Source organism: Anas acuta, chromosome 7, assembly GCF_963932015.1.
Source record: "Anas acuta chromosome 7, bAnaAcu1.1, whole genome shotgun sequence".
Classification (NCBI taxonomy): domain Eukaryota; kingdom Metazoa; phylum Chordata; class Aves; order Anseriformes; family Anatidae; genus Anas; species Anas acuta.
Window position 1 is genome coordinate 20,556,804 of NC_088985.1, and position 18,026 is coordinate 20,574,829.

At 44.8% G+C, this 18,026-nt stretch overlaps 1 long non-coding RNA gene across 1 annotated transcript in view; it reads right to left on the minus strand.

Moving 5' to 3' along the window:
* Window positions 1-15,421, minus strand: part of LOC137859572 (uncharacterized) — a 29,521-nt gene extending 14,100 nt beyond the window's left edge. Inside the window, exon 1 of the long non-coding RNA XR_011098391.1 lies at window positions 15,170-15,421. This is a non-coding gene — a long non-coding RNA (uncharacterized lncRNA). The remainder of the gene's footprint in view (window positions 1-15,169) is intronic.
* Between the last annotated feature and the right edge of the window lie 2,605 nt (window positions 15,422-18,026).

The following is an 18,026-nucleotide window of genomic DNA, read 5'->3' on the forward strand; positions in this document are numbered from 1 at the left end:
TGATGCATGAGCTTTACAAAATGTAGATGTCTGGATCAGTACCTGAAATAACACTGAAGTTCACTCTTGCACCACCCTTTATGAGAGAGACAACTTGTAGAAAGTCCCAAAGAACACTGCAAAGACTGTCAAGGGTCTATAGCACATGAAGTGTGAGGATAGGCTGAAGGAGCTGAGTTTTTCTGATCTGGGTAAAAGAAGGCTAGGGAGGGGAGGAACTGATTGCATCTTCTACTTGAAAGGGCTTGTAGAGATGAAACCAGACTCTTTTCAGGAGTACATACTGAAAAGACATGACAATGGAAAAAGGTTGCAACAAGGATAATTCCAAATGGATATATGGAAAACATCCTTTACAGACAGAACATGTAAGCATTAGAACAAGTTGGCAAAAGATAGAATATAGAACACAGAATACAACAACATATAATAAAAAAACAAACAAACAAACAAACAAAAAAAACATAGAATGTCCATGCTTGGAGACTTTCCAAAACTTCCTTACATGAGACCCTGAGCAATCTGATCTGACATTGAAGCTGGGACTTCTTTGAGCAGACAGACTAGATGAGCACCAGAGGTACCTTCTGATATAAAATCTGTGATTCTATGATTGTATTTATACTACTTGAGCCTACTGAATCAGGCTGCAAATGCCATTGAAACCATTGAGTGCCACTGTCTCTCGCTAGCATGGCATCTGTCTCTAAGTGGAAGAACAGAGTTTGAGTCAGATTTTTAGAAACTGGCAAGCTTTGTGTGTGCATTGATCTGCCCATATCCATGTTCAACATGTGATGTGAAGTCATATAGGCTTATTTTAGAACTTTACTCTTCACTGAGTTCAGAACACCTGATGAAGCAACAAGCATCCAAGCTCTCTAGGAAAAAACCCCGTAGGGCTCAGTAAAAAAAAAAAAAAAAAGTTTCATTTTGGATTTTAGATCAAGGTTTAAGGTTCAAATTGGATTCCCCCCCCCCCCTCTTTTTAGGAATTAGTTTGGGACTGGAGCAGCAATCTTGTTTGGCATCTCCTCCCATATTGATGGAAGTTCTCTTCCACTGAATACAATGGAGTTATTACTGATATACATGAGGATAAGCACAAAGAATATTTACAAACACCTGTAAGAGTAACACAGAGAGTCCTGGCTTTTTGTGTGGCTCCACCCTACTGACTCAATCCTGTGCTAGCAGAGCCTTATCACTCCCACTGTGGGCAGCTGTATTACCCTCTTCTTCCCCCAGAAAGAGAGGGCAGGAGATGCAAAGGAAGAAACAGTAGGAGAGTGGTTCACTTACTTTGGGACCCATTCTTATATCAAAGTCTGTGTTACATAACCATCTGTGGTTAATTATGAAGTCACAGAAACTAGGAGACAAAAACAAAATCCAAGGAACTGTAGCCTTTCATGACAATAGAGTAGATTGTTCCTATCACCTATTTCCCCTTATGCCCATTGTATTCTCCACTCTCTTATTCAAAGAAATCCTTTATACACCCCACTGGTCAGTCTAATACATTCAGCAGGAAAGAAAAACAGCTCAGATACAAGATTAGACACACTGCAAGACAGAAAGAAGCAATTGCCTTGAACACAAAAGTAAACTGAATCCATCGCTTTCAACTAAAACTGAGCCCCTAACCATGTCTGGGCTTTTTGTAAATTGTGTGCCAGCTTCAATTTCTCTGCTAGATCCCAGTGTGGAAACTGCCTTTTGCCTCTACAAACTGCTCTGTTTTAGGTGGATGTAGGGCCTGTCTTTTCTGACCTGTGCCAGTCACCAGAAAAAAATTACAGTGATCTGCCTGACGGATGACTACCCCTTACTGACATAAGTGATCTGCAGAGAGCTGATGTTGTGCTGCTGGATCTTCAGGATGAAAAAGGACATCATCCAAAAGCAGCAGGACACAGAACTTGTTGTGTAAAACTCCTGGAATGAGTTTGGTCCTCTATCTCTAAATACCATGTTTGCATATCCCCTCGCCAACTAAGCTCAGAGGAGCTGTGCCTTGGAATGGCACTGCAAGATGAAGAGCCAGGCATTTCGGCAGCGCAGCTCAGAACTGCTTGGATTAACTTCAGTGGAGTGATGTGGGATGACACCACATGAGGATATGGCCTCACAATATTTGACATCTGCCCCTCAATGAAGGCAAAGGATTTCTTGGCACATCTCCTACCTTCAATATTAAAAAAATGAAAATAGCCTTTATTGCTTTTTAATTGGGATGAAGGAGGGAGTATGTTTTCTTTGGATCTTACTTCAAAACAGATGATCGGGGTTGCCGAAAATAAAGAGCCTTGTTTAGGCCTCCTCTGATCTTACCCGCTAAGCAAAATAAACTCAGATGGAAGCATCCCCCTCCACTCATGCTCTCAAGTGCAGGTCATTTCCCTTGCAGGTTTATTTGAAAAATAAGAAACCGAAGGCTTCAGTCTGCAGTGAGCAGTTGCCTGTTCTTAGGAGACAGAGATAGGAGCACTCCTCTCCAACCACTGTTTTTATCCCCATACAGTCAAAACAAAGACTAAAGTCAAGAGCACTCATCTTTGAGCTGTATCTTCTGTACCTTCACATGTTACAAAGTCACTCTGAAAGGTCACTGACTGAATACAGCACATACTGTAAAAGCTATCATATCAATCCTGTTCCTCACCTGTGTGACCTCTGTTTAAGGATAGTAGATTGAAGATGGGAAATAACATGCTGTAATACTGATATGGAGCTTTCATGTTTTTTCTTCCTTAGCTGTTTTCTTTTAATAGAAATACTGCATTCAAGCTGAGAGGACCATTTCCTGCCCTTTTTCCTTCCCCTGAATATGGGGAATTGAATCTTGCAGAGTCCACTGTGCCTACTTCTCAGTTAAATTCAGGACAGAGCAACTAGACACTGAGTAACAGGAGCACATATGATGACCAGAACTTTTGCTGTACTTCTGAAGAGTCATTACACTGCGTGCTGGGCAGAATATGTTGATTGACTACATTCCCGATAGCATATAGCTATAGAAGTGTATAGATTTCTTCCTTTCAGTGATAGAGCAACTGGCTTTGAGAGTCACCTGAATTCATTAAATAAGGACATGAGGGACTTGAGAATAAATTTCAACCTGATAGTCCACCATAGGATTAGAATATCAGGCCCCAGATATAGCCAAAAATTACCAGAAAGTTCATGCACATTAGCAGTTTCACAGGGTGAAAAAATTTGAAAACACCCGTCATTGAAATCTTCTGTTACAATGCATTTGAGCTCTCAGTATAGTTTTCTGCACCAATATATACTTCACTTTACTAGACACCAAGGACCAAGAGCATCAGAGGCCTAATTAACTTTTCAGTCTAGAACAGGGCCTTTTTTTTTTTTTTGACATGTACAAACAGGGCCTGGGGGTGTATTATAGCCACTTAGTGTTCCTTATGCTTTTTTTGTTTAATGCTAAAATTTTGACATTTGAAAAATATTTGTCTTGAATTATGTGCTTCATGCTCCCATTGTCCCCTGGGCACGTTTCTAACTTGGGCTGATCTCCTGTGGTGCACGATCACCTCTCCTCAGACCTTGTGGTGAAGCAGCAGATGGCATATCTTTACTTCAGTAAGGCTTACTGACACTACCTCATAAGACATTTTCATTAACAATGAAAGAAACAAAGGCTAAATGAAACTACTCAAGACTCAATGCCAAAATGATCAAAAAAACCCCTCAGAGTTATCAATTACTTAGACTCACCCTAGAAATATATATTGAGAAGGATTACTCAATGGTCTGTTCTAGCTCTGGCACTATTCATTTTTTTTAATGATAGAATAGGTATCTCCCTTATAAAGTCTGAAAATAATACGAAAGTAGCGAGATGGAGCAAGGCTCAACACTGCAGCAGCTTCTTTGTAAAATTCAACAACTTTGGCAAATAGCGTCATGGTGAAAATACACAAGACAGAAGACCAAAGCCTCAGAGGTGTTTGCATTCTTCAGATGTGCTGATTTAAATAGGCAGCAAGTACCCGATAGCAATATGTAAGTGTATTTAAGGTGTCTAACTGACACTGAAAACCCTTGTGCCACAGGGAATTTGTGCCATTGAGGAGTTAAGCCTGAAGTCTTCTGTCCACCAAAAAGAGACAGCTAAGGTAGCTGCGCCATAGGTAGCTCATTTGTGCTTTCCCCCAGCCCCCAAGCTGCCAATAGATCTAAGTCTCCACTTCCCTTTGAATTCTGGTTTCTATGAACTTTTAGTTTTGATTTCTGTGCCATTTATGCCATAAGCATAGACATTTTGTTGACAATAGAACTGCCCCCCCAGTTGTCTGAGTTCCTAAGCTGATAATGAACCTGAGATGCATCTGGGGTGGGCTGAAGCTACAGGCATTTGTTGCTTAAACCATTACACAAGGTGTTACTCTAATTACTAGCGGAGCCCGCAGGGGGTGGATAGCAGCTCACAGCCCAGTGCAAAACAGCAGTCCCCTGCTTCAGAGATCAGATTAGCAATTGGGTGTAGAGCAGAAGGGAAAACAGGCTGGGCATGAGGGTGGTGGGGGACTGGACAGCATGCTGGTGGGAAAGGAGCCCTTGCTTTTCCTGTCTGATCCTAGCACCTCAGCCTTGGCCATGCAGCCCCAGAAAGCATCTTTAACCCCTCCAGGCTTGAAGAGGCTTTTATTTTTAGAAAAAAAAAATCAGTGCCATATGCAGCTGTTTTAAGCAAAGACCAAAAAAAAAAAAAAAAAAAAGGAAAAGAAAGAAAGGCTTATGAGGTTTATAAGCAGTGCAAATCCAGGGTTATTCCTTCACTAATGGGGTTTGTCTGGTGTTACCAAAATCTGAGCCTGGGCCACTGGTTACTGGGAACACAATGGAATTTGAAGCCTAATTAACAAAAGAAATCCCTTCACCTGCCTTTAACCAGCACACATGTTTTCAATTGGGCTCACAGCCACAAGTGGCTAAAATTGTGCTAAACAACTCTATTCAAGAGCATGTGGCAGAAAAATAGCCCCCTGAGTCACAAGCCAGAACCAGATGCTCAAGGGAGAACAACAATCAAAACAAGGCCATGCTCAGGGCTGCGGGTGAGGGGAAAGGGGAAGATAATTTTCCTAAGAGAAGACCTTAATGCCCCATAGCCTGGTTAGCTGGCAGGCATTACCAGGCTTGTGGGAAGATGCTGGGGCTTGTGCTGGTGACCACGCCAGCAAGGAGAGAGGGGAACAAGCATCTCCCTCCCCAATCCCTTGTATCCTCACTGTGTGCAGCCAGGACTCCCACACAGCCTCTTCCAGAATTTCTTCACAGAATTACCGCTAGGCTGGAGTTGCTCCTCTTCTGTAGTTGAAATGCAAATGTAAGTGGCTAATTACAAACTCTTTTCATCCTTAGAAGGGAGCCTTTTAAGCATCTATCTGCTAGTCACCAGCAAGCAGTTGCTTGCATTTTTTCTTATCTAGGAGGGGGAGAATGATAACATCACCTGAGCACCTTCCCCCCCACACAAAAACACACACACAAAAATAGGCCTCCCTAGCTAAACACCACTGGTGTTATCAAAGCCAGCTCTGCCAAGGACCTTCTCTTCCTGACAGCACAGCCTGGGGAGTAACGCCGGCCCTGTGCTGAAGCCGTGCACTGGAGAGGACGGAGCTGCACTGTGGCACCAGCAGCAGTCCTGCCCCAACCGTTACACAGTCACTGCAAGTGTTACCTGGAATTCTTCCAGCTCTAATTTCTACTAGCAAATTAAAATAAGCTTTACTAACTTTAAGGTTGTTACAAGTCTACCGGAATTATGCCTTGCAATACATATTTCATACAATAGCCATAGCCAAAAGCCAATGTGGAAGAAGCTGCAGCTTCTGATACCATCACACATCTTTGTATAGATGGAATTGGATTACTGCAGAGATACACACTCCACCATGCCTCAAATGCTGCAAACACACGGGTGGAGAGGCAGCCAACCCGCTAAGCAAATCCACTCCGCAGCCAAGCAGAGGGGAGCTGGGAATGCAGAAGGGGCAGGTTTCGCTTAGCCAAGTGCTTGAAAGCGACACTAGCTACGTGATCTGCCAATTCTGCCGGGGGCAAGTTTGGGATTCAGCCCAGCTTCTCAATAACCTCACACCGTGCCAAGGAATCTCATGCATGCTGTGCTGCTAATCAGTTGGCGTGAGTCCTGCTGGCTGCTCAGTCCCTGCCCTCACCTCCAGCTGGTGACAAGCAGAGGGGCTCCTGGGATGCCAAGCCTGTACCTACCAAACCTACTTCCAGAACAGATTGGCAGCCCTAGCTCTCTCCCCACAAAGGCTTTGTGTACCAGAAGGCCAGTCTGACCAAAGCAGGATTGCTGAGCCTCATTTCCTGCTGTAAGAGGAGTATGTGCTGCATGGCAGTGAGGAAGCAAAGACATCAGTGATGCATCCACCTTGGGCTCTCCTATAATTTTTTAGAAGTAGGTTTTCTCCCTTGGAAACATCCACAGAGTCCCTTATAAAGATGACAGTCAAGTCATAACATTACCTACATCCTCAAATCCCCCATTCTATTCCTTGCACTGTTCCTGATCACGATCCAGCCAAGCCTACAGACAAGCAATACCTGCCCCTTGATGTGGAGCATGGCTGGCAGCACCAGCAAGGAGTACAGATGGACAGAACAACAGCAGGCCAGGAGCAAAGCGCTGGCCAGGCAGGATTAGCTAGGAGTATGAATCTGAGCACACGACTCATTCATGGGTGCGGATGGGAGCAGAATGAAGCTGCCTGCCTGCAGAATGAAGCTGGCTGGAAGAAAGGTTTCCTGATAAAAAGAGGGTGATGACAGATCTTAGAAGGCAGAGACAAGAAGTCTAGGATTTAGAAAGAAGGGTTGGGATTAAAGGACTTGGAATAGGATGCTTGAGGAAAGTATAGCAAAGCACAGAGAGACAAAAGGAAAGAACAGGATGAAGGACAGAGAGAAAGGAAAATGGGGAAGGTTTGGGGAGATAGGTCAGCATCAACCAGTGAGAAAGGTAGCGCTTGTGTGGACGAGTGCACATGGAGCACAGCAGCCCTGCTGGTAATGTGACAAGGATGCCTTTCAGACACTGATGCCCAAATGCAGAAGCCTTCCTAAACCTCATCACTGCCACCTGGGTCAAGCCATCTACCAGTGGAAACATGCCTGTGGATGAACCATAAAAGGGGATATTTTGCTAGATTATTTTTAATGTCATGATTAACATCAGTTCTTAAGTGAGCTGAGCTATTGCAAGACTAGGGTCTCCTGGCAAAGCATACAGCACAAGCTCTCTGGGCATAAAGTGGACTTTTTCAAAATTTAAGTTTTAGTCCCTAGTTTCTAAACCTGGGTTCACAACACCTCACCCCCCACCCTTCCCCAAGCTTAAATAGGAAGATGAGGAAGGAAAATTGTTTAACTGCCTCTTGTTGCTTTGAATGCTGCAGAAAGCGTTAGGTCAGAGGTTGGACTCGATGATCTTGTCGTCTCTTCCAACCTAGAAATTCTGTGATTCTGTGAAATGGAGGGGTTGGGCCAGTTGGCACTGAACCTAAACAGACCTGACTTTTGCTTCATATACAAATCGTGTTAGAGCACAGGTCTATGTCTGGCTAGCAGAAAGAACAAGCAACACCTGAAAATAGGGAAGATGATGGTTTTGAAAATTTTAGGCTGGGATTTTTGACCTTACAGTGTAGACTTCGGTACACCATTCCATTAATTTCAATGGATATCTAAATTCCCCAGTAGGCTTTGAATAACCTCAAAGTTAAATTCTTATTATTTGGGGATATTTCCTTCACTTGACCTAGGTTTGTCCTTTCACAGTGAAAAGAAAAAGGTGAAAGGAGTGTTCTGTGCTTTCTGTTCAAAAAGAGCTGTGCAAAGGCTTCCTTGACAAAGTCTGCGGTGGTCATTGTCATGCTGCCTTCTCTCCCAAACACTCATCTCAAGCCCCCTGAACGCTATTTGCTTGCCATGTTGCTGACAGAGATTGTACAGATCGCTTGGGAGAGGACAGTAAATCATAACTATATGACAAGCTGCTTCTGACAGCATGTCCCTCTTGTCCTGTTCCTGCAGCCTTTTGGACTTTGTTTTATGTGTTTTTGTGGTCTGAAATATTCTATAAATCTCTTTGAACCTTTCAGAGCCTCCCTTTGTATCTCACTCACACAGTTCTGCAATTACCTATTGGACTGGGAAGGTCCAGAGCTGACAACTTACTTATAGCCTGGCTGCAGTTACCGCACCATTTCACTAAGCAGCCAGCTCCTCATTAATTTTCTGTATTAAACTTTTACGAAGAAAAAAAAATATTTGAGCAGCTATAGAAGATGCATAAAGAGCTGACACAAAGCCTCAAGCTCAACACCTTTCCAACTGCAAAAACATCTCTATACTTCTGGTTATTTAAACAGAAGAGTTCTTCCTCAAAGAAAAGTAAACACTCAAAAATACAAGTTCTGTGAGGCAAAGCAGTTCACCTAGCACACAGCAGGGACTGAAGATTTCAACATTTTCACTTTAAGTCAGCTTCTTCGCGCCCTCCTTTTTTTCCCCCCTCTGTAGGATATAGATATCATAGCAGGACTCATTCTCCTAGTTAAAAGTTATCTTTTTCTTACAGATATGTTTTTTCCACAAGGAAAAAGATACATACTTTGTTTGAAAAGTGAAAATGGGGGTTGTACACTGAAAGGTAGGTTGGCTTGAGCAGTTCTGTAGATAAAACTAGTAATGAAAAAAGTCCTTTCTCTGCTCTGCAGCTGACTCCCACAGCTGATCTACATGTTGGGGTTTAATGTTAAGATGTACATGTATCACCACAAGCTCCCAGCTCTCCATTTTGCATCAATGTAAGTTCATCCCACAAGCTTATTGGCATGCAAGTAAGATGTACACTAGTGTCCAAGGCAGCTGAAATGGCTGAATTACAGCAAATTCAAAACCCAACCAAGCAGTAAAAAGCTAACAAGGATGTAAGGGTGAATGCAAGGGACAGCAAGGAAACAAAGTGTAGGAAGAAGAGTGGCAAACAGTAGCAGGGGGACCATGCAAAGGATCGAGCATTGGCAATGCTAGAAAAAACAAAGGTCAGATCCAGGGTCTACAAGGAATTAAACTAGCCATGGAAAGGGGAAGCAGCAAAGAAGTTAGAAAGGGAACAGATGTTTTATGGCCAGAGATGACTGAGTAAGGAGAGGTATTTCTCTGCGTATGATCCTTTTGCTCTGTTTCATGTCGCTTGGGGAAGATACACAAGGAAGAGAGGCTGCTGAAATCTCCACCTGTCAGCAATACTGCCAAAACCTTCATCAGTCTTGCATGTTATATTCTCTCCCTGACACCCTAGGAGGGGGTGAGATTACTTTGTTCACCCTTATCACCCTGCTGAAACAGTGCTACAATATGTCACCCACTGCCAGCCACAACTTGTCCCCGTACTGTCCCTGCCCTGACAATCCCCCAGCACATGGGAAGGACACGGAGCACACTGAGCTACGAGCCGAGGGGGATAGCAAATACCTGTAAATCCCCAGCATCAATCCCCCTTTCTGCACCCACCCACCACCACTATGCGTTATCCATCTGGCAGATGTAGCTGCTAGGGGACATGATGGCAGGCAGGAATGACCTAAACCCTACAGCACATTTGTGATTGCTTGCAGAGGTTGGTAGTTCATCTCAGAGACCTGCATCACAGATATGCTCTCAGTCCTGTACAAGAAGTAAAGACATGCAGCTGTTCAGCTCAGGCTGGTAACACTGTGTCCCTCCCACAAGTAGGGATGGAGGTATGAGACAGGAGACCCTGTTACAAGAAAGGGTACTTTGGGGCTTAAGGCATGCAGCTTTTAGGACAATCAACCTCAAATCCCAGCTCTACTCCTCTCAAGAGTAGAGCTCTGCCCTTACTCTTTGCATTGGTTCACATCCACAGCTCCCGTAGACCAGTCTCACCTGATTGTCTCTTAACACAACACACTATGGCTTTGTACTGAGCTGAGACTTTTGGAGAGGTCTAGGACACTCCAAGCAAATACATCCAAATCAGAAAGCATTAATTAGTTAAGACTTACTTCTTTAAAAAAAATAAAATAAATAAATCCATAAGAGGGAAGAAACAGAAAACTCAAGATGAATTGCTGTATTAATGCTATTCAAACAGCAAAGTCATATTTGATACCCTGAATATAAAATTGAAACCTATGCTCAGTTCTAAGAACATCTGAGAAATGTTGTTATCCATACTTGCATATACATTTCAGAACATTGTAAGCTAATTTCATTACATTATTTACTCTTTAACAATTATTTCAATCATCTTTGAAATGGCTGAAACATATGGCTAACATATGGTTTATGTACATCCTTGTAAGACATGTGTAATGTCAGAATTATTTTAATCTTATCTGATTACATAATATTGAGCAGTACATTAGTAACATGTGTTTCATGATGTCCTCTTCTGTATTAATGATATGAGGAAATGCATGAACATAAAAATCATGAGAAATGGAATAAAAGTGTTATAAGTTTAAAAAGGACAAGTTAGCCATGAAGCAATGACTAACAGTGGCAAAGCACTTCCAGGTCTAAGGAACCTAAACTGATTAGCTGCAAAATGCTTTCACTTGAACATAGCAAAAACCTTGGAGAAAAAGAAAAGGATTTTGTTCTTGAGTAAATACAGTTAGACACCAATTCGCAGTGGCTTTTATATCCTTCCTTATAAAGGGTTTAATTTTGAAATCATTCTAAAATAAAATAATACCCTAATTTAATTCTTTAAAGCTCCATGAAAATGGTACTTATTACAGGTAAGACTACTAGGCAGCTGGGTTTCCTTGGAAATGAACCTTTTTTCTAGTCAGATTCTTTATCAGGGTGAATACTGCCCAGGCTGTGCAGACATCTGATATACCTGTAGGTCAAATGCTTCCTTGAAAGTACAGGAACTCATGCAGGGCTACCTATGCAGCCAGAAGTCCTCTACACACACGTGAATCAACTCAGTTGCAACTCCCCTGAACATACATGCAGCTCTTTTGCTCAAGAAATTAAATCCCTGAATCCTATTTAAATAAATAACATACACACACACACAGTGTACCTGTATTTCCATGGTTCTGTGACATACTTCAATTTAAGAACAGTCACCTCTGAAAGCAGACCCTAAAATCCAATTCTACAGTCCAGCCAATTTTTAGATGCAATATTTTCCAAAACAAAGCTTTTCCTCTCCTCATACAATAAGTAATCCAACGTTGTCACCCCTGTATTTGAGGTCTGCTTATCCCAGATTAAATGTATGACAAATCACTATGTCAAGTGAATGAATACAATTATGCCATTTTATCTATAAACTTGGCATCCTTAGCAGGCGTAACACTGGCTTCTGTGGCTTGATTTTTAGGACTTGCTGAATTACAAGAATTTTGCATTTTGCCCAGGAGTTGCTATGGAGGAACTTGAGCTCTCAAAGGAGCAAATTTCCAAACAGCTGTTTGTGGGCAGAGTTGAACCCATTGCTAATACAGAGTCCATCAGTTGGAGCAGGTGGCACCAACATTTTGGCTATCAAAACAACTCAAAGAGCAGGTTGTGCTTCAAGTGTAGGGCCCTGAAGGGAAGCAGAAAACACAACCAGGATGAATACCTTCAGCATCTTAACCCAGAGCTTGCTATGCAGTTTCCAAGACGTGGAGATCTTGCACTGGCATACTTCCCAAGAGACCCATTTCTCATGCTGAGAGGACATCCTTCTCTTAAAGCACTGCTAGGTCTCAGCTCTGCCCATCATTGTGCTCATGGCTGGTGGGATAGCAAAGTGTAAGCACTGCTCTACTGTAGCAATCCTTCTTCACAGTATGTATTCTAGATATTACAGCAAAATGGAAACAGCTGAGAAAGCTCCTGTTTTTACAGGACAGTGGTGTTAAGCTTTTACTGCTAATTACTGTTTCTTAAACAGAATGATGTTGACTGAAAATCCCCTGAACCTTTTCGCCAGGAGTCATTCAGAGGAAGAAACATGCCTAAACAACTCGTACACCCCCCTGGGGCACGCTAGAGTTATATCAGATGAAGAAAAGGAAGCATGGCCAGCACAGATCCCTGTGACCAAGAGCACCCTCTCTACCTAATAAAGGCCGTGTGTTCTAACAGATAGACCTGCAGATGCTCAAATCCAGGTCACAGTGCACTGGCAGTCCACACAGCAAGGGCATGCTCTTAATCTCACCATTGCCCCACTCCAGCTAGCAGAAGGGAAAAAAATAAAATCCTTCCACAGCCACACTGTGAGTACTGACAGCAGCATGCAGTCAATCAGAGGTCCTTCATCTTGGCACCCGATTTCCACCACCACCCTTCCCTGCAGCTTTACCCTGTACTAGTCCTTTGTTCTGCACCATCTTACACAGCAGTAAGCCAGGAGAATTCAAGTCCTGCATTTCTCAGGCTCTGGGACCCACCGACTTCAGCATTTAATGAGCTGCCTTCTCCTTTGACAAGTATGTCTCCGGACAGGACAGTTTTGACTAGAGCAAATATATTCCACACATGTTTCTGATTAGGATCCACCCTGTTGTCCCAATATATTGCTTGCATCGCTTTATATCATGTTATACAGGGTCAGCCTCTAGATCCACATATAACATGACATAATCATCAACGACAGGGTGCAAAGCCCCAGGGCAACGCAGAAAGAGAGGCCCATGCCGGTCAGATCAGATGTCCACGGGCAGCTGCACACTTGTCACCTAGGTGACACGCAAATAACATGTCCTGTCAAGTTCCTGCCTGCAACCAGAGCAGAGTTTTGACTTCATCTTGTTAAATTGTTTGTTCTTCCATTAATAGCCAGCACAGCCAGAGGGCCAGGATGGCCACACAGCACTTCCAAGAGATGTGTCTGTGTCTCTGTCCCGTGATTCTCAGGGCCTGCAGGCATGCCAGGGAGAACACAAGACCTCAATTTGCTGTGGGACACGGCAGTCACTAAAAACTTGCTCTTATCTGCAAGTCACTAGGGCAGAGCTGGTACAGGCCAGCACCAGTGCCAGTGGTGATGCTGAAGAAAGCTGTGGGCTTTCTCTTTTCCTGCAATATGCAGGGTTAAGGTTTCTCTCCCAGGCAGAAAAGGAAGAATCCTCATTATCCAGATAAGGATCCCTTTCCTTTTAAAACCATTAGCAGTTTGGTATCCAAGAGCCTTCAGAAATGAAGGTCTGCAGCCTTCTCTGCCACACACCGAATACTCTCCATCCCTGCCATTGGCCTTGGCAGCAGCATCTGAACTGCCCTTACTGGGGTGGTTTCTCTCCTCGTTTTGCACTCTGTTGGCAGAGATCTGCTGAGAGAGGCTGACCCACATGCAAGGGGTTACTTCTACCTATGCTTCCATAGAAGCAACAGCCTAAGTACTAGTTTAGGCTGCACTGACTGCATATTGCCTGAAGAAAGCTGTGTATTTCATGACCTCCAGCATAAATTCACTCACTTTATCTAATTCCATCCCACAGATGGGAAATCCGAGGCACCAAACAATTCTGGGACATGACTCAGGTGCCCCAGGGAGACGTGCCTGCCTTCACAGCCTCCAGCCCTGTCCTGTACGTTGCCAGTGCTACCTTCACCAACTGCACACACCAAAGCCAGAAACCACAGGCTTCCTGCATTAGTGGAAATGCTAAAAATGAACTGAACCGACCCCAGCACAGGGGACTGGCCAAGGCCTATCTGCAGAACAACATCAAAGGAGTTATCAGGGTGGAGGAATAACACAAGGGACTGAAGCAGGTGATCCAACTCCAACTGGGCTACAGGGCTCGGGAAACCGCCCCGCCAGTCCTGCTTTGCAGCATGGGTCGTCTCTGTGGCGGGGAACATTTTCCCTTTCTTTTCAGTACCGCGGTGCTCAGCTGCTCCTGCATTTTGCAGGTGCACTCAGCTGAGACTTGTCCCAGAGCCTTGCATTCAGAGCAGATAAAAGCTCATGCCTCCCCCTGTGCCCATGTGTCACAACAGTGTCAGCCCATGTCACCGCGCGGACGTGAGCTGCAACAAGGCCCCTGCATAGCCCTGGCCTGCCAGCTGCTGAAGGGAAGCCTAAAAACATGGCCAAATGGGGCACCTCTACACCGCACCAACAGCCCAACACAGGCTTTATCCTGTGTCATTCACAACATCTTGCCTGCAAAAAGCTCTGGAAACAGTGTATTTGACTTGCTCAAAACAAAGGCATTTCTCTAAACATGTCCAGGATGGAAGGCTTCTTCTAGGCTTACACAAGCATGACTGTAATCATAATTTGGCCTGTACCCTTTTCCCCTCAGGGCCAGACAAGCTGTCTGCTGTACATTGGACTAACACAGGGGTATTTGGACTTCTGGTAACCCGCCACCTGGTAGCTGTGGAAACGATCCTATCTCCTTACATTTATTACTTGCTATTCCCTTTTCTTTTTTTTTTAAAAGAAAAGAATGCTAGTCATCTAGTCAGATGAGGTGGCTCGGAGAACTTCCTAGCAGTCAAAAAATGCTACTAAAAATGCTAAAAGGTTCTTGGCTGTGTCCTGTCAAGCCAAATCCAAGCCTCATCAGTTTTCAACAAGTCTCTGAAAACACATTCAATTGATATGAAATCAAACAGACAAGGACACTGTGCTGGAGCCCGCCAGTTTTGCTGCAGGTAAAACATGCCTGGCTCTAACACACAACTGTGCTCCCCAGCCAGCAGATCTATTCTGGAGTCACACAACCTAGTGCACACACACAAACATGTTATCCCCCATTAGGCCAGTCTTTTTATAAAATTTTAGTTATACATGACACAGACATGAGAGATGGGGTTAGGACTTGGCTGCCACATTGGCAGTCTGTCTGTAAGAGGCCCAGTGCAAGGTCTGTCCTCCTGTGCATGCTCCACAAACACCTCCTTCCCACCTAGCTCCACCCCACAAACACACAGACCAAACAGGCCCACTTGGATCAAAGCAAATGTGGAGTATGACAAGGCAGGGGGACCCAGCCTGTCAGCAGGGGTTCACCAGCATCGAAGCACGCTAACATCCCAATTCCTGCCAGCCCAGCACTCCCCATACCTGCAGCCAGTGCACAAACCCAGAGCCCCCTCTAGAAGGACATACCTTGCCAGGGAGCCTTCACAAGCCCTCCCAGTTGAGCAGATGCCAGCAGGAAGGGCTACCACATCCAGGAGCCTCCAGATGCAAGCACAGCAGATCAGGAGGGCAAATGCACGTGCTTAGGGCTGTGGGTCTGGGACAACCCCTCCCCAAAGAGCCCCACACACTGAGGGCAGGGGGAGCCTCCTGCCCCTTCCCACCATGTGTGTGGGCCAGAGCAGAACAAGGAGACAGACAGACAACCCCCTGCCCCAACCACACAGCAGCCTGAACAGCCAGCCATGTGCTGCAGGGCAATTAAGTTCCTCATTAGCTGTAATTAGCAGGCACCTGACACCCTTTGACAGAAGGCCAGCAGCGGAGGGGCCTCTGCCTAGCAGGAGAGGGCCAGTGGGAAGCAAACTTCTGTGGCTGGCTTTATCAGTCCCTCTTTCTCCAAGCTCCCCCGCCTGTGCTGGAGGGGCACCAGAGGCAGCACCTGTGAGCATGAGCCCGATGCACAGCCCCAAGGATTTAATCAGCCTGGGGGTCAGACCTTCACTGCACAGGCTGGAAATAACAGCCCCAGAGAGCTGAGCCTTGTGCTGAGCTGCAGCCACTGCCATGGGCTGCTTTGCTGCGGCTGTGTGCTGCCAACAGCAATTCCCGTTAAGTATCCCATCCTCCTGCCTGCTGCTTCTGCTCTCTGCAAGCCAACATTACAAAAGCATCCTTCCCTGGGTGAGGTCTTCTGCCAACCCTCTCACACAGACAAAATCTTTATGCAGCAGGAACTGTGCCTCACGCCCCCATAGGCAGGGAGACCAGCTGATGCTCTCCTGGTCCTCAGCAAACCAGGGCTGCTGGAACAGTGTGGAACAGTCAGTGAGACAAATGTTCGCTCTGCTTTTTGCAGCAGAAAGGCTTTGGAAAGGCCTCTTGAAAGCCTACCCCATCAGCCACCAACCTGTTTATTGTACGCGCACATCTTTTGATTAGTTCTTAAGCACCTGGCCTTCACTTTGCAGCATGAGAGCTTCCTGCAAGCCTTCACACATCTATCTTCAGAGATAAACGTGAGGGAAGGGGAGAGAGTAGCTCTTGGACAGAGCCGGTCTCTTAAATCCTCAGCTAACTGTTAAATCCCTCCCATGCTTAGTGATCTCCAACTGGCTCTTTTGGCCATTCATTATTTATAGCATGTGTCTGGCTGTATGGTGTTTCATTAGCTCTGGAGGAGGACAGCAAACGCAAGAGTCCCATGCTCTGCGTCCTTAGCCTCAGAGACTCTGCAGGACTTCAGACTCTTTGGAGCTAATCCTGTGCTCTTTTAACTCACTTGCAGAATTACTCTTTCTAAGAGGGGAAAGGATCAGTCAATATGATCTACAGGGCCTATATTTTCACTCTGTTGCTGTCATGTTGAGCCTGCAAGCTGAATGCAAAGAAAAGCTTACAGAGAGCAACCTACTGCAACAGTATGATAATGCCTTATTTATAGTTCATATTTAATCTCCACTGTCACAGCTGTGGTTCTTGCTGTGACACAACCAGAGCAAAAACCCCTTCATAACTGGGTAAGCTCTTCCCACGAAAGCACCTACCAGTCTGAGCATGACTTCTCTTGTTTTTTCTTGATGAGCCTCCTGAGCTCTCTAATTCTCATGCTGCATAAAAAGCAATCAAAAACTGTCCAATCATTTTTTTTTTTTTAATTTTTATTTTCTTGGGAGTGAGTGTGTGTGACTTTCTACTGCATCCTCTCTAATTTTTCTGCTTCTTTAAAAGTATGCCCTATTTTAAGATGTCCACAACAAGGGTTTGGAAGGGGATGTATTATCTTTTATTAGTCTAAATGATATAGTTGGAAAAGCTAGGCAAGTCTTCAGTTACTGAAGGCTTTTGCCTAATGAAAGATACCACTTTTCTCTGGCGTCCCTGCCTTGCTTGTAAGCCTTAAACTGCCTTAGCTTCAGCAATTTCAGTACCACAAAGAAAGCACAGAAATCTTAGACAGGCTGGACATTTAATCTGTACTGCCACAAAACAGCGTTATTACAACAACTGCACTGCCTGGGCTGGTTTGTTGTTGCAGGATAGCTCACCAGTACTAGATAGCTCCTATTACTTAAACATAAATCACCACTAAAACCACTTGTTTGAGTTCAAAACCAACAATGGCATGCCTGAACTGCAATAAATTGGTTACCCACGATAGCACAGAGAATCACCAAAAAGTACATTAAGTCGAAGGGAATACTGTAAACGTTTTGATAAGCTGTTGTCAGAACACAAGGGAGCTACTTCTAAGCTATACCTTTTATCTCTGTCTTGCTACAGATAATGGCTGAGCTCTCTCAGCCTCTTCCTGATTTGTCTTCTCCTTGGCCTTTGAAAGTCAGGACTGGGGTAAAACATCCTCCCACCTTCAGGCAGGCTTTGAGGTACAGCTGCCCAGGATGTCCAGCAGTTCCCTCAGCTGAGACCCTCCAGTCCTCTTCCCCCAGCAGCTAATGCAGTACCTGGGGAGCACCCTAGTACCAGAATATCACATGCACAGAAACAAAACAAAAACAAAACAAAACAAAACAACAACAACAACAACAAAAGCCACCCACACCACATCAACACAAACATTTCAGGAAAGCATCACTCCTAAAGAGAACGAGGCAGACTGTAAATCTGTCCAGCTCAGCCCATGGCTCAGCCTCCCCTGCAGCTGGGAAGGTCTCTCTCTTCAGATTCCCTCCATCCGTCTTTTCGGCATTGGCCTGTCACCACAGAAAGCTGCTGACAGATGGCCCCGATTCAGGCAGCCACGCAGGAAATCCCCATAACCCATTATCACTGTGCAGGAATTCATCTCGCAGCCAGGCATCCC